Source organism: Mustela erminea, chromosome 20 (genome assembly GCF_009829155.1).
Source record: "Mustela erminea isolate mMusErm1 chromosome 20, mMusErm1.Pri, whole genome shotgun sequence".
Classification (NCBI taxonomy): Eukaryota; Metazoa; Chordata; class Mammalia; order Carnivora; family Mustelidae; genus Mustela; species Mustela erminea.
Window position 1 is genome coordinate 9,930,269 of NC_045633.1, and position 25,861 is coordinate 9,956,129.

At 43.7% G+C, this 25,861-nt stretch overlaps 1 long non-coding RNA gene across 1 annotated transcript; it reads left to right on the forward strand.

The window, feature by feature from the left end:
* Positions 1-596: 596 nt before the first annotated feature.
* On the forward strand, positions 597-19,296 carry LOC116581291. Its single transcript, XR_004281989.1, has 3 exons — positions 597-682; positions 3,098-3,101; positions 19,286-19,296. It is a non-coding gene; the product is annotated as an uncharacterized LOC116581291 (long non-coding RNA).
* Positions 19,297-25,861: the final 6,565 nt, after the last annotated feature.

Here is a 25,861-nt window from a genome sequence, read left to right on the forward strand (position 1 = left end):
TCCACTCTTCTTTAAGTTCCCAAGTTCTTTCCCACCTCAGGGACCTTTCCCCTCAAGCTGCAACGTTCTCCCCTCCTCCCCTTCCCCCAACTCCCCACCTGGCTCTTTCTTTCTCTTCCTCTGTGGCCCAGCTAAAGTCACTGTCCCTGGACTTCCAGTAGAAGGGATCTTCCTGTTCTTCTTCTCTCCTGTGTGCGCCTGGGGGTGGTATATACACAAGAAAGAGAGGGACTCCCGGGTGACTCAGTTGGTAGAGTGTCTTAGTCCTGGCTTTGGCTCAGGTCATGACATCAAGATCCTGGGATGAAACCCTGAGTTGGGGTCTGCTTGAGGATTTTCTCCTCTCCCTCTGCCCCTCTGCTGCTTGGGCTCACACTCTCTGTCTAAAATAAATTTTAAAACAAAGAGACGGGGCTCAGTACATGGCTTGGGCTTGTATATTTACTTGTGATATCTCTTCTTCTACCAGCTCGGAAGATCTTTGAGGGCAGAGATTATGTCTACTTTGTTCACCATTATAAACCCAGTGCCTGGCATGGAGTAGGTTCAAAACATACCCACTAAATGGACAAATATCGTCATTGTCCTTCTTTATTTTTTTTTAAAGTAATCTCTGTACCCAGTGTGGGGCTCAAACTCATCACCCTGAGATCAGGGGTCACATGCTCCACCCACCGAGCCAGTGAAGTACTCCCAAACATAGCCATTTTCAAGGCTACTGTTTGATACCATGTTTTGGTGTGTGTGTGTGGCGGGGAGATAGTCCCTCGCCTAATATGTGGCTTTATTTTGCTATATAATTTATGGTGTACATATGTCAAAACAAACCAAAACAAAAATATTAAAGTCGGCGCACCTGGGTGGCTCAGTCATTAAGCGTATGCCTTTGGCTCAGGTCATGATCCCAGGGTCCTGGGATCAAGCCCCACATAGGGCTCTCCCTGCTCAGCAGGAAGCCTGCTTCTCCCTCTCCCACTTCCCCTGCTTGTGTTCCCTCTCTCGCTGTGTCTCTATCAACTAAATAAATAAAATGTTTTAAAAAAATACTTAAAGTCTCTGTCAGCAAGCAAAATTAACCTTACTACCCACTAACCCTGCCAGGATCCCCCACTGGTCTGATAAAACCTTTAGAAGCAATAGTTGAAACTTTGTGGTGTAATTAAATCACTAGTTCGCAGCAGGAGTTTTAATAGCCAGCATGCGACGTCTAGAAAGTTTCTATGGCTTAATAGGCCACATACATTCACAGCCCTATAGACTTCTTTAGCATCTATATTATTTTTTCCATAAGAATGCTTTATCCAAATAGACTATGTTGCTTAAAAAAAAATATTTTTCCAAAAAAATTCCAGACCGTTATAATCCCAGCACAGAGTTTTCTGCCACAATACATGAGCTAATGACTGCAAAGAAGTTTGTGGAATCCCTGAGACCTGGTAGGTGCTTAATAAATGTTAAGTTTCCCACATCTTCAAGGTTATTTTTCTGTGAGGATTAAACAAGCTTGCAACAGGTAGTAAATAAGTCCTAGAGGTCTAATGCGCAGTATTTGTATGGTGATTAGTCCACAATATTGTATCCCAATCATCAAACTTGCAAAGAGACTAGACCCTTTTTTTTTTTAAGATTTTATTTTTAAGTAACCTCCACACCCAATGTGGGGCTTGAACTTTGAACAACAAGTTCAAGAGTCACTTGCTCACTGACTGAGCCAGCCAGGGGCCCCAACGAAGAAACTAGATCTTCATTATTCCTGCCATTAGAAGGATATTATTATGTGATATAATAGAGGGGTTAATTATCAGTACAGTGGCAATTGAATGACAATACATAAATGTATCAAATCAACGTGCCTGAAATTTACACAGTATATATCAAAATTATTTCAGTTAAAAAAGTGCTACTGGGGCGCCTGGGTGGCTCAGCTGGTTAAGCCTCTGCCTTCAGCTCAGGTCATGATCCCAGTGTTCTGGGCTCTCTGCTCAGTGGGGAGCCTGCTTCCTCCTCTCTCTCTGCCTGCCTCTCTGCCTACTTGTGATCTCTGTCTGTCAAAATAAATAAAATCTTTAAAAAAAAAATGCTACTTAACTCAAAGTTCTGATGATGAAGAAGTTTCTTCCCTGAAAGAAAATAAATAGGTAAGTAAAGGAATTTTCATTGGGAAAGATTAAAGTGGATATTTAAAAAGAGCTGCTGGTTCTTACTTACCCTTGCTTTGTCTTGATGTTTCCTTCGCTGTAGTGTGCTCCTTCCTTCCTACCTTCCTTACTCTTCTTTCCTTCTCTCTCTCTCTCTCTCTCTCTCTTTCTTTCCTTCTTTTTAAGATTTTATTTACTCATTTGTCAGAGAGAGAACAGGCAAACACAAGCAGGGGGGAACGGCAGGCAGAGGGAGAAGCAGGCTCTCCGCTGAGCAAGGAGTCTGATATGGGACTCGATCCGAGGACCATGGGATCATGACCTGAGCCAAAAGCAGCCCCTTAACTGACTAAGTCGCCCAGGGGTCCTGCTTCTTTCTTTTTATAATGTAAGAAAAAGATTTAAAATCTGGCAGAAACACTACATTAATTTGGAAAATAACTCTTTGGAGTAAGGAGCTCAGTATTTTCAGGAACGGCCCTGGATATTGAGCATTCTTCCATCTGGTTCCCATAAGAGAATTCTTATTCCTTCCACCGCTTCCCAATGTCCCTGTGGTTACAGCTAACATCTTCCCCCATCTGCCTGCGAAGCAGGGCAGCGAAAGCACCTCTTAATGAACTCACAGGCTTTACAGAAGCAATTATGGGTGTTGTACCGCCATCCAGACTTGTCAGGAATCTCCAGCTTGCCCAGGACCCGGCATTCAGCCTCACCGTCAGCACCACCTCCCAAGGGACGGATGAGGAGCCCACCAGCTTTCTAGAGGGGCTACGGCTGGCCTGAACCATCAAAGGGAGTTGTCCACGTGACGTGGACAAGTTGGAACACTGACCAGTCTTGTGCATAAAGCAGGTTCATGCACTGGCTGTAATTGGTGGACAGTCTTCTCTGGTGGCAAGACCAGGACAACCAACATAGCTTCCAAGCCCTGGTAATTTCTGCAGACTTAAGTGCAGGTCAGTGACTCCCCAGGACACACCTCTGTGCTCTTTCCCAGCCCAGGGACAGTGGTTCTCCAAGTGTGGCTCTTCAGATCAGCAGAGTCCGCAGCACTAGGTTAGAAATGCAAATTCTCAGGCTTCACCTAGACCAACTAAAACTCCCGCAGGGGGCGGGGGTGGGGGGTGGGGACAGCAATGTGTGTGTCTTTACAAACCCTTCTGGTGATCCTGAGATATGCTAAAGCTGGCAAACCGCACTGCTTTAGTCCGGGGCATTGCTTCTCCAACCGTGGATTGTACTAGAAGCTCCTGGGAAGCTTTGGAAACTCCTAACGCCCAGGCGTCACCCACACAAATTAAATCAGGATCTGGTGGGAGAGACCCAGACAGCAGTAACTCTTCTAGATCCCTGGTGACTCAAATGTGCAAGTGTGAGGACCAGCGGTCTACTCTAGGGCCTTGAGGCCCAGCAGTGTGGTCTCTGGACCTACAGCTTCAGCATCACCTGGTTAGAAATGCAGAGTCTCGGGCCCCTGCCCAGACCTGTTAAAGCAGTCTGTACTTTCACAGGATCCCCAGTGACTAGAAAGCACATTAAAATGTGACGAGCACTGGGGCACCTGGGTGGTTCAGTCGGTTAAGTGTCTGCCTTTGGCTCATGCCGTGATCCCGGGGCCCTGTGGTCTGGCTTCCTGCTGAATGGGGAGTCTGCTTTTCTTTTTCCCTCTCTCTGTCTCTGTCTCTCTCTCTCTGCTCCTCGCCCTTGCTCAGGCCCACTTGTGCTCTCACCCTCAAATAAATAAAATAAAATCTTTAAAAAAAAATGTGACAAGCACTGACCTTTGGGTACAAAAACCCATCTGAAGTATTTCTGACTTAGAGATCAATGATTTACTGAATTGGGTCCAGAGGTTGTTGCTTTTATTTTTCCGGTTGTCTGTGCGGTTCCCATGCCCCCTCTACCCCGTCAGAGGATGGTGTGGCTGGGGGGAAGGGAGAACAGCAGGGGAGAGGAATTAAATTCAAAGAGCACCTCAAGGGGGCCCTACAGAATGAGGAAGGGAGGAAGAAACATTTTCATTGACATTTGGCCATGTTCTGGGCGTATGCTGTTGGCCAGATTATTAAGTACCACATTATGTAATAACTACGTCCGGGAAGGCCCCCTCCTACCCCAGCTGGTTCTTACTCTCCCCCCTCCAATTTCTGATTTCATTCATTTCCCACCATCCCACCAGGTCACTACTGAGTGATTTAGAAAGTGAGACCAAGGCTGGCTCCAAACTGGAATAAATATTAACCAGGATTTATTATTTCTTTAAAGCATGGGAAGAGTTCCAGGGGCGCCTGGGTGGCTCAGTGGGTTAAAGCCTCTGCCTTCAGCTCAGGTCATGATCCCAGGGTCCTGGGATCAAGCCCTGCATGGGGCTCTCTGCTCAGCAGGGAACCTCTTTCCTCCTCTCTCTCTACGAGCCTCTCTGCCTACTTGTCATCTCTGTCTGTGAAATAAATAAAATAAAATCTTTTAAAATAAAATAAATAAATAAATAGTGGGAAGAGTTCCAGATTAGAATAGGCCAACTTTGGGGCACCTGGCTGGCTTAGTCGGGAGAGAATGTGACTCTTGATCCCTGGGTCATGAGTTCGAGTCCCATGTTGGGCATAGAGCTACTTAAAACATAAAAAAGAGAAAGGCTGGGGCACCTGGGTGGCTCAGTGGGTTAAAGCCTCTGCCTTTGGCTCAGGGCATGATCTCAGGGTCCTGGGATCGAGCCCCGCATCGGGCTCTCTGCTCAGCGGGGAGCCTGCTTCCCTCTCCCTCTCTCTCTGCCTGCCTTCTTGTGATCTCTCTCTCTCTCTCTCTTTCTCTGTCAAATAAATGGATGGAATCTTACAAAAATGAAAAAAAAAAAAAAGGAAAGAGAGAAAGGCTGACTTTGTGACCCAGGGCAATAGAGACTTTATTGTGATTCTTTTTTTACCTAACAAGATTTTTTTTTTTTAATAAACCCAATCTACATTTTTAGTCTTTCTCCTCATCTCGAAGATGAGATGTGGCTATACAGTCATCCCTGTACATGCGTGTTTATGCACGGTCATGACAAACACGGATCTTTACGATGCCGCATATCCTGGCACCAGGGTGTGGGAAAAGACTGGGAGTGAAGGTCCCTGGATCCCTTACAGCAAGTCCCTAGGCTACACCAGGCCTCAGTCTTCTCGCTTCTATAACAAGGGAGTTTGACAGTTGAGGTTGCAAATTCAAATGCCTTCAGGAGCCTGGATAGGAATCTAAAGAGGTTAAGAGCAACTCAGCCCCTCTCTCCTTGTTTTTTTCTTTGTTTGTTTTTAAAGATTTTGTTTATTTATCAGAGAGAGCACAAGCAGGGGGAGCAGCAGGCAGAGGGAGAAGCAGGCTCCCCTCCAAGCAAAGAGCCTGAGGCAGAACTCGATCCTAGGACCCTGAGATCATGACTTAAGCCAAAGACAGACACTTAACCAACTGAGCCACCCAGGCATCCCGCCCTCTCTCCTTGTTAACCTATGGGAATGTGGATCCAGTGTTGTCAGATTTCAAGAGAAGGGAAAAAAAAAATCTGGATTTTTTTTTTTAAAAATTTTATTTATTGGGACACCTGGGTGGCTCACTGGGTTAAAGCCTCTGCCTTCGGCTCAGGTCATGGTCCCAGGGTCCTGGGATCATCAAGCCCCACATCGAGTCTGCTTCCCTTCCTCTCTCTCTCTCTCTCTGCCTGCCTCTCTGCCTGCTTGTGATCTCTGTCTGTCAAATAAATAAAAAAAAATCTTTTTTTTTTTTAAAGATTTTATTTATTTATTTATTTGATAGAGAAACAGCGAGAGAAGGAAAACAAGCAGGGGGAGTGGGAGAGGGAGAAACAGGCTTAATCTGAGGACCCTGGGATCATGACCGGGGCCAAAGGCAGATGCTTAGTGACAGAGCCACCCAGGCGCCCCCAAAATCTGGATTTTTGTTTGCAATTTCCCAATGTTTGAATATTGAGAACTAATATAACTTGGTGTTTTTTTGTGCGTGTTTTTTTAAGATTTTATTCATTTATTTGACAAAGAGAGAGCGCATAAGCAGGGGGAATGGGAGAGGGAGAAGGAGGCTCCCTGCTAAGCAGGGATTCCGATGAGGGGCTCCATCCAGGACACTGGGATCACCTGGAGCAAAAGGCAGACACAACCGACTGAGTCACCCAGGCGCCCTTTTGTGTTTTTGGATATTGGTGGTTGTTTTTTTTTTTTTTTTTCCTTTCAGAATTTGAAAGCAACTCACAACACTGCTGAAGCCATCCACCACCTGGGGCTAGCCAGGTAATGACCTCTAGATTAAGTAATATCCCAGGACTCTTAGAACTCCGTGCTACCCCTTTGATGAATCTGTTTTTTGTTTTTTTGTGTAGTCAAATCTATGTCTCTAGTTTAGTCTTTCAGTAAATATTTGAGTACCCATTATAAGCCAGAAAGCATAGTCGATTGAAAAAAAAAGAAAGAAAAGAAAAAAAGAATGACATAGGGTTTCTACTTTTAGGTGAGCAAATGGGAGAGCTAAATGAAATGCACCAATATAGAATAAGGCTTCCAGAATAATTAGGCTTGTTGAAAATGTCGAAGGAGGGGCGCCTGGGTGGCTTAGTCATTAAGCCTCTGCCTTCAGCTCAGGTCATGATCCTTGGATCCTGGGATCAAGTCCCCCATTGGGCTCCCTGCTCGGCAGGAAGCCTGCTTCTCCCTCTCCCACTCCTCCTGCTTGTGTTTCCTCTTGCTGTGTCTCTCTCTGTCAAAATAAATAAAATCTTAAGAGAAAAGAAAAAGTCTAAGGAAAGGCAGACTTGGTTCTTTAGCCAGACACATGGTCTTTCTGAGGCTTGGTATTTTCTTCTGTAAAATGGGGAGAATGAGACCTCTCCATCAAGACTGTGTGAAGATGGGGAGCCTGGTGGCTCAGGAGTTAAGCGTCTGCCTTTGGGTCAGGTCATGATCTCCAGGTCCTGGGATCGAGCCCCACATCCGGCTCCCAGCTCAAAAGGGAGTCTGCTTCTCACTCTCATTCTGTCTCTCCCCCTTGCTTGTGCTCTCTCTGTCTCTCTCTCTCTCTCTCAAGTGAATAAATAAAATCTTAGGAAAAAAAAAAAAAAGACTGTGTGAAGGTTGGAATTCTGTCTGTAACGTGCCTGGCATGTGGTAGATGCTTAGTAAATGATACTAACTAGCACTAATACTGTTACTCCTTTATTAACTCCTTGGAGTTAGGGGTTGGGTCTGGTTAAAATCATGCAGTGACATTTCTTAATTATAAGCAGCAGGTTGCTTTCCCAAAGGGTATCCTTGGAGACAGTATCAACTAGTTACTTTCCCAAGGCAAATCTGGAAAAGTCTATCTAAACTGTAGGGTGGCCTAAATATTGCACAATTGTAATTTTTCTAAAAAACCAGAAAGCAGCACTGGTGTGAAGCAAATGTATCAGAGAAGCTCTTTGGGGTCACTTCACTTTCACCAATGATGATACAAGGCTTTTTCATGTTGAGTGGTGCTCGAGATTCTAAGGCAGGTTTAACTAGAAAACCAAGAGGAAGAATTGCATACTTGGTGATTTTGCAGGGGGCTTCTAGGGATGTGTAAGGGCCTTCAAGATGAATGATTCATGGTTTTTTTTTTAAATTTTTCTAATTGCACTTGAAATGTATAATTTTCCTTTTTCTGGAAACACTTGTTTCTAACACTGATTTCACACTTAGCCTTCAAGCACCATCTTTAAGCTGATGACGCTTGAATTTGCAGCTTCAGGCCACATTCTTATATACCCAGCTCCCTGCTTGCATCTCTCATCGCATACACATCTTCGACTTAACATGGTCAAAACAGAACTTTTCACCCAAATTTGCTTCCTCCCAAGCCTTTCCTCTACCAGTAAATGGTATTATCGTACACTGGGTGCTCAGGTCAAACATTGGGAAATATCTTAATTTTTTTTTTTACATCACTCCCTACGTCCTATCCCTCACGTAAGCCTGTGTGTTTTGCCTCCAGTGTCCCTTAGCGTTATATGCAAAGTGTGATCACTTCCCACCACATGTACTCAGAAGGTCACTTCAAGCTACTATTATCTTTACTCCAACAGCCAATGTCTCTACCTCTCCCACTTCTACCCATAAATGGCAGCCTGAGCCATCTGACTGCATACACGACCTTTCTCCCTTCCTCACAATCCTCTGAAGACTTTCCATTGCAGGTAGAATAAAACCCAGACCTGTTACAATGCCCCACAAAGCTCTGGGTAATTTTGCCTTTGCATCTCCCCGACCCCCTCCCCCAGCCCCCAGAGTGGCCCTACTACTGTATGTCAAATGGGCCAGGCTCATAGCAACTCAGGGCCCTTGCCAGAATGTTCTTCTCAAGGCCTTTCTCTTCTCATCATTGTCTCTTGCTCAGAAGAGCCTTCCTTGACCCTCTGTGGCAGAGACTTCTAGTTGTCTAACCTTGTCCATGGAAATAGAACCTCTTACTTTTAGCTGGACCCATAATGGCCCCACTTCCCTTAATGAGTTATGACCATACGACTAAGTACTAGCCAGAGCAACTTAAGCAGAAATACAGCATGGCGGTTTCCAAGAACCAGCCTTCAAAAATCATTGTCACCTATCTTTCTCTGCCTTTCTTTCCCTTTTGTTCATCCTGCTGTCTGGAATTCGACAGGACAGCTGAAGCTGGTGCAGCTTTTATGGGCTAACCTTGGAAATGGAGACTGTGTTCAGCACAGGTAGAAAGAGCCCAGGTCACGGAGAACTTGGTGGAACAGGAGTGTGATAACAGAGCTGGAGGACTTGCTTCTGCACTTCTACTTAAGAAAGAAAACTTTTATCTCGTTTAACCACCTGTTATTGGGGATCTGTTACCAAATTAATTCTAATTTGATAGATTAGTATCTCTGGCTAAGGCGACCTTCTTTCATATTTATCTGCACTCTTTTCTCTAAAACACTCAGTAGCTGAAATTACCCTCTATATTTATTTATGCATCTATTTGTTTTTATTATCTGTCTTCTCCCTTCTGGATTTCAAACTCCTTGAGGCTCACTACATCCCCCCTACCTCGGAAGCGAGCCATAACAGGGGCTTAGTAAATATTTGCAGAATGAATCAGTGAATAAAAACCTGCCATGTGCCCAGGCAGAGAGAGACAAACACATGTTTCCTGAGTCCCTCATCTGCGAAGCTCGCCACAGGACAGGAACTGATTCTCTAGCTTGAAGTGGCAGTCATTCTCCTTAGATTCGTCTCAAACAGTGGTTGTCATGCAGAGGCGATTTTGTCCCCCAAGAGACATTTGTCAAAATCTGGAACTATTTGGATTACAATTTGGGGACTGCTACTGACATCCAGTGAGTCAAATCAAAGGACGCTGTTACACACCCTGGGAGGCGCAGAACAGCCCACACAACAGATTATTATCCGGCCTCAACTGCCAGTAGTGCTGAGGTCAATAAACCATGACCTAACAAAGGTCAATGCCACTTAGATTTTTCAGGGAGAAAGTTGTTTGGGCTGCAGGAGAGTAGAAGCCATGCAGTGTGGAAAACACACGCCATGAGGCCTCTTTGGTGTCATTAGTGAGAGTGTGGGATTAAGCCCCAAGTAGAGGTTAGCTGAGTTGTCAAATTCTGCAAAGCTCTCCATCGAGATGCCACCCCCAACTGTCAGCGTTCTTTACTTGTCACAGGGCCCACATTGTGAAGACTGTAAACTCCGAACAGGTAAAATTCTGTCCAGAATTCTAGAAACCATCCCAGAGAAGCTCTTTGAACAGCGTCATCATTAACAGAAAGAAGTCCAACATGAATTTTCCCTTTGTCTAGTTTTCTCAGGAAGGCTGGGAGAGCTCTGAGGGTCCACCACTCTTTGCTGTCATACGTTCTCTTCTCGAGTTCTAACAGGTGATCGAAGTGTATCTACATTCATGACCTTCCTGCCAAATGTCATTTGTTTCAGGGAAACAAATGGTAGATGAGAATAGACAAAAGGCCAGGGGATTATGGGAGTTCAGGACCACTTCACATTGTAACTTTTTTTTTTTTTTTTTTTTTTTTTTTTAGGCTTTCCAATTTGTTAGCAGCTGATGCCCCCAGTGACCTTGGGCAGAGCACTTGATCACCCTCATTCCTCATCTCCAGTTTCCTCATCAGTCGACTCAGGGGTTGGATCAGACGATGATTTAGCTGTCTTCCGTTCTAAGTAACTATTATGATATCTATTGTCTGTTACCATCAGATAATTGAAGGCAGCAAATGCTTGGGTTTGAAGAAATAAATTTTATTTTTTTTAAGATTTTATTTATTTATTCGACAGAGAGAGAGATCACAAGTAGGCAGAGAGGCAGGCAGAGAGAGAGGGGGGAAGCAGGCTCCCTGCTGAGCAGAGAGCCCAATGCGGGGCTCGATCCCAGGACCCTGGGATCATGACCTGAGCTGAAGGCAGAGGCTTTAACCCACTGAGCCACCCAGGTGCCCTGAAGAAATAAATTTTAAAATAAAGGAAAGACTATGGTGATTACTAGCATCACCCTCACCACCACCCCCATTTTCAAAATTAAACATCAGCATTAATCTCTCCAACAGTATTTCCTAAAATAAGCTTATCAGAATATAGGTCCTTAAGATATGAAAATGGGACTCTATGTCCAAAAGACAGGGAAGCATACTAGATCTCCTTCTTGAAGGGTAACATTGAGTCATTTTAATTTTTGTAAACCCAGTGTTTTCACTTACTTGACTAGAGAATTTACTTTTCATTGAATATTTATTAGCATCCTACAGAACTGGTTGGAGTTCCTTGAAAGACTTTTGGAGGCCCTACCTTGGTATATAATGATGTTAATCTTTGCTCTCTACCTACTTAGGGAGGGAATGATGGTTAACTATGAAAGAGAATCCCAAGAAAGACATACAACATGCTTCCCAATATCCCTGGCCTTAAACTAAAACACGAGAATTCCCATATACCTGATTATCAGGCAACAATAACATACTTAGATACATTATTAATAAAATCCATTTATTCACCTAATTTTGTTGTTAAATAGCCTGTGATGCAAAAAGAGAGAAATTTAAACTTGTGCCTCTTTGCTGAATCTATTCAGTCAATCCTATTCACTAAGTGACTCTATTACAAGGGTAACAAATAGTTTTCTCTCTCAGACAACTTTGATTGATGGATAGTAGCTGCCTAGAGCTCTGAATTGAAAATGGTAATAACACCTTTATTGGGTTTGGAGGGAACCTAGGCTGTGATTGCTTCTTAATGTCTGTCCTGGGTGTAGTGCTATGATTTTTTTTTTTAAGATTTTTAAACTTACTTATTTAAGAGAGAAACAGACAGCATGAATGGGGAGTGGGTGGGGGGAAGAGCAGAGGGAGAAACAGACTTCCCACTGAGCAGGGGGCCTGAAGTGGAGCCTGATCCCCAGGCCCTGGGACCATGCCCCAAGCCAAAGGCTTAACCAACTGAGCCACCCAGGTGCCCCCATAGAGTTATGAAGATGGATGTCTGTTGTGGGTTTAGACTAATAGGAGACATGTTGTTTGTTGTGTTTCCTCATCCAAAATCAGAAACTTTTTTTTTTTAAAGATTTTATTTATTTATTTGACAGAGAGAGATGACAAGCAGGCAGAGAGGCAGGCAGAGAGAGGAGGAAGCAGGCTCCCCGCCAAGCAGAGAGCCCAATGCAGGGCTCGATCGCAGGACCCTGAGATCATGACCTGAGCCGAAGGCAGCGGCCTAACCCACTGAGCCACCCAGGCGCCCCTCAGAAACAATTTTTAAAAGATTTTTAATTTGTATTATTATTATTATTTTTTAAAGATTTTATTTATTTATTTGAGAGAGAGAGAGGTGGATGTGTGAAGGGGGTGAGGGAGTAGAGGGAGAGGTAAACAGACTCCACACTGAGTGTGGAGCCTGACACGGGGCTCGATCTCACGATACTGAGATTACCACCCAACTGAAATTAAGAGTCTGATGCTTAAGCAATGGAGCCACCCAGGAGCCCTATTTATTTATTTATAAACTTATTTATTTATTTGACAGAGATCACAAGTAGGCAAAGAGGCAGGCAGAGAGAGAGAGAGAGAGGAAGGGAAGCAGGCTCCCTGCTGAACAGAAAGTCTGATGTGGGGCTTGATCCCAGGACCCTGAGATCATGACCTGAGCTGAAGGCAGAGGCTTTAATCCACTGAGCCACCCAGGCGCCCCATATTTACTTGTTTTTTTAAGAAAAGTTTTTTGATGGGTGCCTGGGTGGCTCAGTGGGTTAAGCCTCTGCCTTCAGCTCAGGTCATGATCTCAGGGTCCTGGCATCGGATCCTGGTATCAGGTCCTGCATTGGTCTCTCTGCTCAGCGGGGAGCCCGCTTCCCTCTCTTTCTGCCTGCCTCTATGTCTACTTGTGATCTCTCTCCCTCTCTCTGTCAAATAAATAAGTAAAATATTAAAAACAAAAAAAAAGATTTCTGAGTAATTTCTACACCCAGCATGGGTCTTGAACTCACAACCCTAAGATTAAGAGTCACGTGCTCTACCAACTGACCCAGCCAGGTGTCCCCCAAATTGGAAACTTCTTTTTTTTTTTTTTTAAAGATTTATTTATTTATTTATTTATTTATTTGACAGAGAGAGAGAGATCACAAGTAGGCAGAGAGGCAGGCAGAGAGAGAGGAAGGGAAGCAGGCTCCCTTTGAGCAGAGAGCCCGATGCGGGACTCGATCCCAGGAACCTGAGAACATGACCTGAGCCGAAGGCAGCGGCTTAACCCACTGAGCCGCCCAGGTGCCCCAAATCGGAAACTTCTTAAAAACTACTCACATTAGTACAATTGGGAAATTAAGACTTAACTGCATTTATATGCCAAAATGAGTGGTTAAGAGAATTCTCTAGGGTCAGAAAAGGAAGATTTCTTTCAGGTCTTAGGGTGAAGATAAATTGTATATAAGTTTTGATTTCCTTGGAGGATTGGGAGGGGAGGGTGCTGCCTCGGTGACTCAGTCATTTAAGTGTCAGACCCTTGATTTCAGCTCAGGTCATAATCTGAGGGTCATGAGATCGAGTTGGGCTCCACACTGGGCATGGAGACTGCTTAAGATTCTCTCTCTCCCTCTTCCCCTGTCCCTACTCTCTCTCTTCCTCCAAAAAAAAAAAAAAAAAAAAAAGAATTGATTCAAGCCTTTAAGGGTAGAAAGCTTAGGTCTTGTAAGGAGACCTGGGGAGGTAATCCTTAGCAGACTGTGATGAACTAACCAGATACACTGTCAGCATCCCTCAGACACTGCTCAATCAAGGACACATACTTAACCTTTACCTAGCACAGCACTGTCCAACAGAGACATAACTTGAGCTGCATATATATTTTTAAGCTTTCTACTACCCTCCTTTAAAAAAGGAAAGAGAGGGGTGCCTGGGTGGCTCAGTGGGCTAGGCCTCTGCCTTCAGCTCAGGTCATGATCTCAGGGTCATGAGACTGAGCCCCGCATCGGGCTCTCTGCTCAGTGGGGAGCCTGCTTCCCCCACTCTCTCTGCCTGCCTCTCTGCCTTGTGATTTCTCTCTCTGTCCAGTAAATAAATAAAATCTTTAAAAAAAAAATTGTCTAGCAGTGGGACTTATAAAAAAAAGGAATGAGAAACAAGTGAAATTAATTTTAATAGTATATTTGACCTAACCCAATATAGGTAAAATAGTATCACTTCATATAATCAATAAAAAATTATTCATGAGGCATTTTATACTCTATTTTTAGGCAATAAATCTCTGAAAGCTGGTGCCTATTTTCCTTACAGCATGTCTCAGTGAAAACCAGCCATATTTCAAGTGCTTAATAGCCACAAGTGGCCGGTGGGTACCATATTAGATAATATCAATCCAAACAACCACTCTTTTTTTTTTTTAAGTACGTTCTCGGCTCACTGTTGGTCTTGAACTCATGAGCCAGAGATGAAGCCTCGTGTGCTCTATGGACTGAGCCAGCCAGGTGCCTCTAAGGTACCACTCTTATTCACATGTTTTTTCTTCCAAAAAGTTTGAATAGTTAATTAGGTTTCATCAGTTTTCCCAAACTCTATTCTGATGGACACAACTGATGCTAGCAATATTTTTACCTAAAAACTACTTCTAAAAATCGCAAAAATCTATTGGGGCTCCTGGCTGGCTCAGTCAGAAGGGCATGCAACTCTTGATCTTGGGGTCATGAGTTCGAGTCTCACGTCAGGTGTAGAGCTTACTTAACTGTATATATATATATATATATATATATATATATATATATAAAATATGTATATAATATATATATACACATAAACTCATTATTTTTAAAATTAAATTACAAATTAATTTTTTTTAAAGATTTTATTTATTTATTTGACAGACAGGGATCACAAGTAGGCAGAGACACAGGCAGAGAGGAGGAAGCAGGCCCCCTGCTGAGCAGAGAGCCCGATTTGGGGCTCGATCCCAGGACCCTGAGATCATGACCCGAGCCGAAGGCAGAGGATTAACCCACTGAGCCACCCAGGCGCCCCACTAATTAATTTTTAAAAATAAAGAGGATATGGGGAAAACGGAACCCTTATGCACTACTGGTGGGAATGCAAACTATTGCAACCACTGTGGAAAACAATATGGAGTTTCCTCAAGAATTTAAAAATAGAGGGGCACCTGGGTGGCTCAGTGGTTAAGCCGCTGCCTTCGGCTCAGGTCATGATCTTGGGGTCCTGGGATCGAGCCCTGCATCGGGCTCTCTGCTCAGCAGGGAGCCTGTTTCCTCCTCTCTCTCTGCCTGCCTCTCTGCCTGCTTGTGATCTCTCTCTGTCAAATAAATAAATAAAATCTTTAAAAAAAAAAAAAGAATTTAAAAATAGAATTGCTATATGATCCTGTAATTCCACTGCTGGATATTTACCCAAAGAATATGAGAACACCAATTTGAAAAGATATATGTACCCCTGTGTTTATTGCCACATGATTTACAATAGCTGAGTTATGGAAGCAGACCAAGTGCCCATCAACAGATGAGTGGAAAAGAAGATGTGGTATGTATGGAGTATTTTGTAATATATACAATGGACTATTACTCAGCCATTAAAAAGAATGAAATCTTGCCATTTGCAACAACACGGGTGGATCTAAAGCATATAGTGCTAAACAAAATAAGTCAGTCAGAGAAAGACAAATACCATGTGATCTTACTCATATGTGACATTTAAGAAACAAAACAAACAAAGAAAAAAAAGAGACAAATCAAAAACCAAAACCAGACTCTTCACGACGGAGAGCATACTAACCGTCACCAGAGGGAGGTGGGTGGAGGATGGTGAGACAGGTGAAGGGGATGAAGAAGTTCACTTACCATGAATCTTTAAATTAAAAAAAAGTTTAAAAATTAGAAGTGTAAGTTAGAAGGGTGCCTGGGTGGCTCAGTGGGCTGAATGTATGACTCTTGATTTTGGATTCGTGGGGTCCAGCCCTGCATTTGGCTCCGTGTTTTGCCGGGAGTCGGCTTGTCTCTCTCCCTCTGCTCCTCCCCCTGTTCTCTTTCTCTCTCTCAAATAAACAAACAATCTTCATAAAAGCGTTAGATTGTTACTTTCATTTGCTGTTAATATTAAGAAGGCAGAGTTATTAAATAGAGAGCAATACGGGTTCATATGACTTGTTCTTTCTTTCTCTCTCTTTTTACCATTTAAAAAATTATGGTAAAATATACATAACATAAATTTTGTCACTGATGTATGCAGTCCTGTGGCATTAAGTACATTCACACTGTCATGCTACCATCACCCCCGTCCACCTCCAGAACCTTTCTATCCTCCCATCAAATAATCCACCTGTTAAATAAGAACCCCCTGACTCTCCCTTCCTGTCCACCCCTGACAGCCATCATTCTGCTTTCTATCACTATGAATTTGACTACTCTAGGTAACCTTGTATAAGTGGAGTGATACAGTATCCATACTCTTTTTTTTTTTTTTTTAGTATTTTATTTATTTATTTGACAGAGGGAGATCACAAGTAGGCAGAGAGGCAGGCAGAGAGAGGGAGGAAGCAGGTTCCCTGCTGAGCAGAGAGCCTGATGTGGGGCTCAGTCCCAGGACCCTGGGATCATGACCTGAGCCAAAGGCAGAGGCTTTAACCCACTGAGCCACCCAGACGTCCCCAATATCCATACTCTTGTGTATGACTTATTTAGCTTCAATGATCTCTCCAAATGTCACCCAGGGGCTCCTGGCTGGCTCAGTTGGTGGATCAAGAGACTCTTGATCTCAAGAGATTGTAGGTTTGAGCCCCATGTTGGGTGTAGAGATGACTGAAAAATAAAATCTTAAAAAAAAAGTTTCATCTGTATTGTAGCATATGTCAGAATTTCCTTCCTTGTTCTCGCTTTTCTTTCCTTCCCTTTTAAGTCTGATTAATACTCCACTGTATGTTTATACTGCATTTAGCTTATCGGTTTGCCCATCAAAGGGTACTTGGGTTGCTTCCACCTTTTGGCTAGTGTGAATATTCCGCTCTGTCCAGAGGTGTACAGATGATCCATGTGAGTCCCTGCTTCCCATTCCTTTGAGGATATACCCAGTAGAATTGCTGAATCATATGGTACTTCTCTTTCTTAATTTGTTAAGGAACTTCCCTACCGTTTTCCATACTGGCTGCACCATTTTATACACTAACCAGGCGTGTGCAAGGGTTCTGATTTCTCTGTATCCTCACCAACACTTGTTATTTTCCACTTGTTGTTATTTACTTATGATAGCCATCCTACTGGGTATAAAGTGCTAGCTTACCATGTGGATTTTTTTTTTTTTTTATTTTAAATAGGCTCCACACCCAGCATGGGGCTGGAATTCATGACCCTGAGATCAAGAGTCATCCTCTACTGACTGAGCCAGCCAGGTGCTCACGTGGCTTTCTTTTGAACTTCTCTAATGATTAGTGATGAGGAACATCTTTGCATGTGCTTATTAGCCATTTCTATATCTTCTTTTTTTTTTTTTTTTAAGATTTTACTTATTTATTTGACAGAGAGAGATCACAAGTAGGCAGAGAGCCAGGCAGAGAGAGAGGGGGAAGCAGGCTCCCCATTGAGCAGAGATCCCGGTGTGGGACTCTATTCCAGGACTGAGATCATGACCTGAACTGAAGGCAGAGGCTTAACCCACTGAGCCACCCAGGTGCCCCCATTTCTCTGTCTTCTGTTTGAGTCCTTTGGCCATTTTTTCCATTGGGTTGTTTGTTCTTTTATCTTTGCCGAGATGTAGAAGTTCTTCATATATCCTGGATATTGACCCCTTTTCAGATATATGATTTGCAAATATTTTCTTCCATTCTGTGGGTTTCCCTTTCTCTCTGTTGACAGTGTCCGTTGATGCATCAAAGTTCTTAACTTGGCGGTAGTTCAACTTAATCTACTTTTCTTTTAATTGTCTCTACTGTTGGTATCATATTAAATTGGGACCTTTAGATAAAGAGATCTATGTCTTTCCTGTCAATGAACTCTGCCATGTAGTCTAAAAGTTAAACAGAGGGACCCTTAATATTTTAATCTACTGACCCCTTTCATGAAGTCTGAGTGTTTGTTTTCTGGAAAACACTGTGAAATCTTTCGAATGCATGTTCTCAAGAGTCCTTCCAAATAGCCTTTCAGAAGTTTGCTTATTTAAAACTGCACCCTCTCCTTCCTGCACTGAACCTGGGCCTCAGAGCCATTCCCCACTCCTTACCTGCCCTGCTCCGTAGAACAGACGCTGATCCCCGAAGGCTGCATTTTCTAGCCTCTCGTATGAGCTGACTCCCAGGTGGGTTGAACCAGTAACAGTCACTCGCCTGAGATTGGAGGGCAGAGGAAGGCGGAAGCCAGGGCATTTATCCTCTCTGTCTCTGCCTCTGAATCACCTTTGTGGCTCCAGTGCCCAGTGGAAAGACTTGGCCCACGTCTTCTCTCAGGCGTGACCAGGACCCCACGGGCTCTGGCAGCACCCCCTTTTGTCTTTTCAGCTCCAGGGGTAGTAGTGGCTCGTGCGGATGCCGATCTTGGATTGCCTCAGTGTTCAGTCAGGGACTTTCAGGAAACGGCTGGTAAAACCGACCAAGGAAATAAGAAAATTTAGTGAAGGAACTACGGACAAAGGGGTAGGCAGAGTTCTTATTTATTTATTTATTTGTCAGAGAGAGAGAGAGAGAGAGAGAGAGAGCGCACACAAGCAAGAGGAACAGCAGCCAGAGGGAGAAGCAGGTTTCCTGCTAACAGGGAGCCTGATGCAGGACTGATCCTAGGACCCTGGGATCATGACCTGAGGCAAAGGCAGATGCTTAAAGGACTGAGTCATCCTGACAGACCAGCTGAGTTCTGATAAACTAACAAAGGAGGCATGGTAACCCTGGGCTAATAACTGCCTCTATCACCCCAGGCCCTGGCAAAGGTAGGTGGATGAAGACAGCCAAAGGGCACAAACCGGGGCCTTCAGTTGAGGGATGCAGCCACCTCCAGGTGATCGGTAGGGATGAAGCTGAAGGAGCAAACATCCAGATGTCACTCTGCGCGCACTCTTCCACCTGGCAGTGCCTCCTATTGGCAGAACTCAACCAGAAGACAGGGACAAGGAATCTGCTGATGCCGTCCCTACGGTCAGCCTCTGAGGCCCAGACGAAGGCGGAGAAGGCTGGAGAGCAGATCTGCAAGGACAAATGGAAAGTGGCAGGTACCACCGCTCACACACTGACCCCTGTTTGGCTTCTTAGCAGCCCAGGCACACATTCCCATGGTCTGTGTGTGGAAAATGGGTTTGTGTTGTGATTCTTGTTCTTACTACTTTGCAATAATGTGCCTTTAAGAAAGATAGTGCTCTTCCCTGGTTGGGCAAGCTATAGCCCGTAGACCAAATATAGCCAGCTGCCTGTTTTTGTAATTCGATTTTTACGGAGGCACTGCCCACTCATTCGTTGACATCGGCTGGAGCTGCTTTCCTACAACTGTGGCAGAGTTGAGTCATTTCAACAGAGATCACACGGCCTGTACGGCCTAAACTATTTACTCTCTGGCCTTTTACAGGAAAAGTTCACTGACCCCGGGCTATACCTGTTGTACCAGGCAGAACCAGTTACATAACCTGTGGGTCTTAATGAAAAATGAAAATGCAGGGCCCCTTCTCCAAAATCCATTCAGTATTTCAAGATGGCAGTGGCAGAACATTAAGGAGAAGGTAAGGCTTTTCTAAGTGCTGGGTCACGTGGATCTGCACAGATTTCTACCTACGTGTAGAAACACACGTAGAATGTTTTCTAGCAGAATACCATGGCTGCTTGGTAGTCCAATTACTTCACTATCTGTGGAGGTTTGGGGAGCAGGATATATGGAATTCGACATAATGGCAGTGTTCTAGGGGTACAGAGATCTACCAGAACAGGGGGATTATTTGAGGGAGAATTTTTACAGTGCAACATTTTTTCAATTAGGCAAAACTTAGAGAATAGAACAGAGAAACCAAGAGACATTCGTAGTCCCAATATTTTAGCATATAACTGCTACTGGCCTTCTGGGGTACCTCCCACTAGTTTCTCTCGATAAACAGATAGGGAGAAAAAAAAAATTAGCCTGGTTCTCCAAAACATATCTCACTGGTGAGAATGACTAGGTGTTTGGAATTCTATGCATCATCTTGGTACATTATAACCTGGTCAGAAAAATGGTCCTCCTTATAGGCCCCTGAGGGGGTTTTCAGGTAGGGGGTGTCTTTGGTATTAGGTAGCCTAGTTTCTGCCACTTATCAAGCTGTGTGGTCTGGGGCAGGTAACTCTCAATTTCTTCCTATGGAAAAAAGAAAAGGATTTGATAATATTTACCTTCTAGAGTTTGAGAAATAGTGGGGGGTCAGAAATAAATATAATTAAGGTGAGTGATCATTACTATGTTAACAAAATGGTAGAAAGGTGGGTTCTGCTTTTAAATGGGGGAGCACAGGATCAGGCTTCGTCATTTTTTAGCTCTCTGCTATCTCTGGGATTCACCAAGAATAAACATTTCCCAAACACTCACTGATGATTTGGAGATTAGGCTATTATTTTTCTACATCCTATTACTTTCGTATTTGTTTCCTTTACCCGAGGTGATGTAATGCTCGGCCATCTGCTTCCCCTTCATCCACAAGCCACCTGAAATCATGCTTTTTCTGAAAAGCTTCTTCCAGAGCCCAGCAGGGAGGGACCCCTAGGAGGTGGCATGCTTGGGGGACAGTCCAAACATCGTGCCAAGCAGTGTGACCTTCAATCATTTTAGCACAAAGGACCTTCCAGAATAAGCCTTCAGTTTGCTCCTTTGGCACAGGACGAAGGGATTGTTTCAGTTATGACACATCCAGCAGTCCACCAAACAGGCCGAAAGATTCTATCTCAGCAAGATGTTCTGGAGGGAAATACTTATCCCTGTCTTACCTGGTAGGCAATTTAACTCTTTAACTGAAATGAATTAAACTAGCAACACCTGGGGTGCCTGTTGTTAGAGAAACCTCTCCCTGTAAACCAAATAGAGTCAGCTGCCTGTTGGCTCAGTTGGTAGAGCACGCAACTCTTGATCTTGGATTTGTACATTCGAGCCCCACATTGGGTGTAGAGATTACTTTAAAAAAGAAAATCATGGAAAAAATTTTCAACTCTACTTACCAGCCATGTCACCTTAGTCAAGTCATGCCCTTTAGGATCTCTGTTTCATCATCTATAAAATGAGAATAAGGGGGCACCTGGATGGGTCAGTTGTTAGGTGTCTGCCGTCAGCTCAGGTCATGATCTCAGGTTCCTGGGATCGAGCCCCACGTCAGGCTCCCTGCTTAGCTCTCCTTTACCCAGACTTTAACTTCCATCTCTATGCATCCTCTTCCTGTCCCATCACATATTAACATCCTTTCTCTTCAGCTCAGTCGTGGGGGCCCTGACTTTAGGCAAGATGTTTAAGAAGGCTATTGCTGGTGAGGAACTCAGGGAAAGACTCTAGAAGCAAGGGGTTAAAACAAGAGGAAGAAGGGCGCCTGGGTGGCTCAGTGGGTTAAGCCTTTGCCTTCGGCTCCGGTCATGATCTCAGGGTCCTGGGATCGAGCCCCACCTCAGGTTCTCTGCTCAGCAGGGAACCTGCCTCTCTGCCTAATTGTGATCTCTCTCTCTCTCTGTCCAAAAAAAAAAAAAAAAAAAAAAAATCTAAAAAAAAAAAAAAGCTAAAACAAGAGGAAGAAACCTAAAGCTAGACTGCTAGGAGCTCCTTCCAAAAGTCAGAGAGAAAGGAAGATTTGGTATCTCTGGCCCAAGAGAGCTTGCCGATTAGCATTCAAAGCCTGAAGTTTTGCTCTCATGCAGTCCACTGCTTCAGACAGACATTGACCAGGTAAGGGAAAGAGATACACACAGGATATCTTTTTAAAATGTTATATGATACCTGTATCAATAAGAGACAGCAATGATTTCGTGCTGGAGATTTTATTTACGAAATCTGCCTTTTATTTCCATATGTCCCACATACTGCTTTGATCTTCAGAAGCAAAGGAGCTGGTTCTTTTAGTAGCAGCCGGGCAAATCCTTGGGTGCCTCCAGGGCCAAGCATGGGAGAATCTCACCCTGTGTTTTCTCCACTTCGTAAGTCACAAATAGCTTTGGCCGGGCATCATCGCCCTCCCATTTGATTGTTTGGAGAAGGCATGAGCCATCGGGCAGCATGTTTTGTGCCCTGATTCATAGAAGCTTGGCCCTTGCCTCAAGCTGAGGCAGCCCAAGTGGAGATTTCAAATGTGTCATGAGTTTCCCGGCCAAATTCCTTCAAGCACCAACTCGAAAACTCAAAAATAACCCTTACTGAGGGAGCTTGACCTGTGACAAAGATTTCCTTGCTGGGAGCATGTGTAAGACGGCTGCTGTTTTTCTTTTTTTAAAGATCTGCTTTAATGTCTCTATGATGTGAACTTGCTTTTTAAGATTGTGTTTGAAAAAAAAAAATCACTCTTGTACTTGAGTCTCCTGTTTGAGAATGGGGTTCCTCAATTCTTGGTGCTGAATTGGGGTTAGCTCTTGTGCCGGATCTCAGGATTAAAGGGAACAAAAGAGAGAGCGTTAGCTTTGGTTTACTCAGGGTATCAATTTAAGTGTCTCTCTATCTAGAAAAATCCTGGTGGTTAAGCACTCTGAGGGTGGCCTATGTTCAAATTCTGATGCCAGGGTTCTTTCGGAAGATAGAGGGTCAGGTCAACTCAGAGATTTTGAGGTTCTAATATAAAGTGTATATGTATGTATGTATGTATATATATATATATATATATATATATATATAAGAATGTATAAGAAATAGCTAACAGGGCACAAAATTTATGGTGTATTTTAAGAGTTCTCTTTTTACAACTGAGCACTTTTAACACAAAGGGGAAAAAAACCAATAATGCAATATAATTACTTATTCACCAGGTAATAGTTATCATTTATTAGGGAGTATTCGTGCATAACCCCTACAGGGGTGTGGACTGGTAAGTGTGCACTATTTTATTTTATTTATTAATTTTAAAGGTGCACAGTTTTAAATTCCAGACTTCTTCACCTCAGTATGTCTCTAGGACTCTGTGTATAAACTCATTAGGCAATAATGTCCATGGTCTAAATCTGAGGCCTTTGATGAATGTGAGGTGAGGACCATATGTCTCTTCTGTCCCTGCCTGTGAGAGTCCTTGCCTGTCACCAGCTGTGTGACTCTAGGCAGGCTGCTCAGTTCCTGTTGGCATCAGAGATGCTGACATCCTAGCGTGGTTTTGGAGAATTCCATGAAGCAACCCACACAGAGCATTTGGCTCAGTGGCTGGCATTAGTAGATGCTCAGTGAACATTAGCCGGAGTTGGTCTCTATTATTAGAGCTAAGACCCTATATGGTGGCCAAAGTTAAATGGTGTATGTGGGTCACTGCCACGCCCTGAGGGTAGCCGTTCTTTGTTCATTCATTCAACACATATTTATTGAATGTTTGCTTTTAGTTTTCAAACAAACTTGTTTTACAACTACCACGTCTGTATTCTAATTAGGAAACCAGCAATAAGCAAGAAAAAAAAAAATCACCCATGTACCCATGGATCACAGGACATCAACATTAGGCACTTTTAATACATTTTCTTCTTTTCTCCTTCCTGTTTTCACCTCCTTTTTATTATTTATTATTTTATTTATTTTTTAAAAAAGATTTATTTATTTGAGAGAAAGAGAGAGTGTGGGGAGGAGCCCAAAAGGGGGCTCAATCTCACAACCTTGAGATCATGACCTGAGCTGTAATCAAGAGCTAGCGGCTTAACCAGCAGAGCCACCCAGGCACATTGCTCCTCCTTCCTTTAATTGAATTGAGAAAAAACAGTATGTATTTACTTTTCAATCTTGTGATTTTTTTAAACACACTAACGTAATATTTTCCTGATTTCATTAAGAATTCTTCATAAATACAATTTTGGGTGGGGGGGACAAGCAGGGAGAGCGTCAGAGGCAGAGGGAGAAGCAGGCTCCTCTCTGAGCAAGAAGCCCAATTCGGGACTCGATCCCAGGACCCTGGGATCATGACTGAGCCAAAGGCAGATGCTTAACCAACTGAGCCACGAGGCGCCCCCATAAATTTTTAGTGACTGTAGAAAATTCCAGCTATGACTAGACTGTCCCCTAAACAGTTTCCTATTGCTGAGCATTGAGATAATGTTCCTTTTGGGGGGGGTATAAATAAGTAAAAATGAGAATAATATTTTTGTATCAATCTTGGTTCTTATTTTAGATAATTTCCATTTCATTCTTCCATTAATGACTATTTTTTGAGTGTTAACCTTGGGTCAGGTGCTGTGCTGTGTGCCGAGGATCCAGGGGGTAGAGATGGACAGATGTGGACTTTGTTTTCACAGGTAGAACTCCTATTCTAAGAGTGAGACAGATAATAAATGTGTAAAGAAATCCAATACTTGCAGATAGTGATGGGTGTTGCCAAGAAAAGAAATAGAGTGTGTAACAGAGCGTCCCTAAAAAGGGCATTGGGCAGGGAGGTCAGGGAAGACCTCTCGGAAGAATTGAGGTGGGCCGTGGGAAACAGTGCAAGGACTAAGGTGGGACAGATGAGGTGCCTAGACCCCCAAATATTAGGGAGGTGCTCACTGGCAGGTCTGTCCGCGCCTGTGCAGTGTTGGCCTTTGCATGACCTTGAGAGTGAGTGCCTTCTTAAATCTGGCACCTAGGCATTTGGCTCACCTCACCCAAATCCCAACCCTGATGGCAACAAATACAGGAAAGGCATTCCAGGCAGAGGGAACAGCAGTGCAAAAGCCCTGAGTCTAGAGAGGCTTGGCGTGCTCCCGGAACAGAAAATCAGTCCCTGTGACTGGGGTGAAGAAGTGCTGAGGGAACCAGGCAGCAGCACCATCAAAAGAAACAAGATAACATTTTTTAAAAGTTGATCACATTTGAATTTTGTTTTGTTTTGTTTTAAATATCCAAGTAGTTGCCATGGGAAAAACTGGGCTTTCATTTCTTTTTTTCCCCAGTGGTTTGGAATTGTTTTTAGAACTCACATGTACTGGGAGGAAGGTTGGGCGTAGGGGGACACATAACTTTTTCAGGGCTTAAGGGCTTTAAGGTGGTCTTTCCTCTTTCTTGGTTGCACTTTATTTTTTTATTTTTTAAAGATTTTACTTATTTATTTGGTACAGAGAGAGGGAGAGAGAGAGAGAGAGCACAACCGGGGGGGAATGGCAGGCAGAGGGAGAGGGAGAAGCAGGCTCCTCACAGAGCAGGGAGCCCGATGTAGGACTCAATTCCAGGACCCCAGGATCATGACCTGAGCTGAAGACAGTCCCTTAACCAACTGAGCCACCTAGGGATCCCTTGTCTGCACTTTAGAATCCCTTGCAGAAGCCTTAAAAATATACTGATGCCTGTGGGCACTTGGCTGACTCAGTCTGTAGAGCGTGCGACTCTCGATCTGAGGGTCCTGAGTTTGAGCTCCACTTCGGGCACACGGATTACTTAAAAGAAAAAAAAAAAAAAAGACTGATGTCTGAGATTCAGTTTTAATTGGTCCAGGATGCAGCCTAGGTGTGGGGATTTTACTATGAAGACAAAACTGATAATCACCACTAGGCTCTTGTTCTGGGTATGAGCTGTTTGGGTAAGATGTTTACGATTTGGAAGAAACTAGCTTTTACAGACTCTTGTAGGCTCTTAGTTATATCTTAAGAAGAATGAGAAGCCATTAATGGCTTTTAAGTAGAATGGTGATATGATCTGATTTTTATTTGAAAAGAAAATCAGTGAAGTGCCTGGCTGGCTCAGTTGGTAGAGCATGCAACTCTTGATCTTGGAGTTGTAAGTTCGAGCCCCATGTTGCATGCAGAGATTACTTAAAACTGAAATCTTTAGGAGGCCTGGGTGGCTCAGTCTGTTAAGTGTCTGCCTTTGGCTCAGGTCCTGATCCCAGGGTCTTGGGATCGAGTCCCATGTGAGCTCCCTGCTCACTGGGGAGTCGGCGTCTCCCTCTGCCCTTCCCCTGCTTGTGTTCTTCTCTTTCTCTCTCCCACAAAAATAAATGAATAAAACCTGTTTTAAAAAAAAGTGAAATCTTTAAAAAAAAAAATTAAAGAAAATCACTCTGGCTGCACCGTGGCAAATTTCCTTAGGATAGTTTCCTGGAAGCAGAATTACTGGGGGAAAGGTATTAACAAATTTAAGTCTTT